A 2,066-nucleotide genomic window follows, 5' to 3' on the forward strand; every position below is an offset into this window, starting at 1 on the left:
CGTATAAAACTCTTTTATGCCGACAACGAAAATTCCTGCATAAATCTCGAAACTATAGTGTCGGCTTACAGGTATCTCTAACGCACACCCATACCTGTTAATGGAATCGCGGCTTATACTTGCAAGAATCTATGATATACTCCATTTTCTTTAATTTAGTCATTTAGTATGCGTCACATGGGCGCGTTCCTATTCGTTGTCGACCCTAAAGAATGGATGACACAAGACTTCCGGGTGACACAAGGCCTGAACCTATTGAGTCACTATTGTTACACAAGAGGTGCAGAATCTTTCAATGTGGCTTGATACGTGTCGTACTTTTCGGCGCATGCATCCGCCCTCACCAATCTTCGCTCGAGAAGTATCACACCTCACATTCGGGTCGACGCTGCATCGCACAGCTGCGTCGACGCCTCCCTCTGTGCGAGTGCCTAATTTGTAGTTAGCATTTGTGTACAACTTGTGTGTGGTGTACTGCATGAAACAAGAAAATTGCTTGAGAATATAGTTGTCACTTACCTGGGGGAGGGGACAAACATTGCATGAGGCTACACGTTGCATAGCATGAAAGTAAACAAAAGTACGCGCATCTGAGTTAGTTTCAAAGCATTCATTCACTATCCGGCTCACTAAAGCTTTGCTTCACATCGGTACCAGCAGGTGTGTTGACTGTTGAAATGCTTGGGTTCAAGTAGTGTGTTTGACTGATTATAACTTGACGTCGGAACGCCACCTTGGGAGCATTAGCATTCTTCACCTCTTAGGTATCCATGGATACGATTTGTAATATATGGAGAAAAATTTATGCGCTTTACGATATTTAATAGAATGACGTGTTCTAAACTTTCGTATGTCTTAGGTATACCAACAAACAATGACACCAAGGACAACATAGGGGAAATCACTTGTACTTACCAATTCAATTAAAGAAAGTGATAAATTAACAGAACTTAGAGTGGATGAAAAAACAACTGTCCGCAGGTGGGGAACGAACCCACGTCTGTGCATTACAGGTGCGATGCTCTCACCATTGAGCTACCGCGGAGCCGTTTTCCCATCCACTTTCTGGGGTATTTATGTTATAAAACTAGAACTTACCCTGGGAGTGTTAGCCAGCGCCACCACTCACAAACCTAGGGGCGGATGTGGAACAACCTTTCTGCCGCAGGCGTCACGGGCACGTATTCTTTATGGGTGATGGCAACTGGTCAATAAACCCACATATGCTACCTGAAGGCATCAATTTTGCCGGGTTCGAACCCTTGTTATGTAATGAATGACAAGAAAGGGAACCGAGGCGCCCGATTTTTATTAATCGTATCATAAGGAGCCAACAAACAATGACACCAAGGACAAAATAGGGGAAATTCACTTGTACTTACTAATTCAATTGAGGAAAATGATAAATTAACAGAAAATGAAGTGGATGAAAGGGCTCCGCGGTAGCTCAATGGTGAGAGCATCGCACGGGCAATGCGAAGACGTGGCTTCGTTCCCCACCTGCGGACAGTTGTTTTTTCATCCACTTTAATGTTGTACTTGGTGTCAGTGTTTGTTGGCTCCTTATGATATGATTAATAAAAATCGGGCCCCTCGGTTCCCTTTCTTCTCGTTAGGTATACCAAGAGTCACCTACGCTACCCACTGCCGCCAGTGTCGGGTAATCGTAGTGCTTCATTCCAAATAAACGTGCTTGCATTAAATCGGGCATCGGGGCTAAATCCAATTTTACATGGGATCATTAGTCTGTTATCAGTGAAAAACTTCACTATACAGACATAAACCGCTCTTTCTTCTAGTTTCATAGTATTCGATGCTATGGGCAATGTACCTTCTAGATCTCCATATGCAATCCCGCTCTTTGTTCCTTAAGCCGGAGGATAATAATAAGAAGCATCCCATCTGGAGGAAGCTTCCTATTTTAAGGGAGTAGTTGATAATATTAACGACGTCCTCTATATACACGGTAAACAATTTTTGTAACACACCCTGTGTGATACCATCTGGACCTGTAGCTGAGGCATGTAGCAGTCGCATAACGTGTGCAAGATTTCCAATCGCTATAT

The 2,066-nt window shown here is 43.4% G+C and overlaps 1 non-coding gene across 1 annotated transcript; it reads left to right on the forward strand.

Moving 5' to 3' along the window:
* The first annotated feature begins 1,436 nt into the window (after positions 1 to 1,436).
* Trnaa-ggc (transfer RNA alanine (anticodon GGC)) lies at positions 1,437 to 1,508 on the forward strand. Its single transcript has one exon. It is a non-coding gene; the product is annotated as a tRNA-Ala (tRNA).
* The last annotated feature ends 558 nt before the right edge of the window (positions 1,509 to 2,066 follow it).

Source organism: Dermacentor silvarum, chromosome 7 (assembly GCF_013339745.2).
Source record: "Dermacentor silvarum isolate Dsil-2018 chromosome 7, BIME_Dsil_1.4, whole genome shotgun sequence".
Taxonomy (NCBI): Eukaryota; Metazoa; Arthropoda; class Arachnida; order Ixodida; family Ixodidae; genus Dermacentor; species Dermacentor silvarum.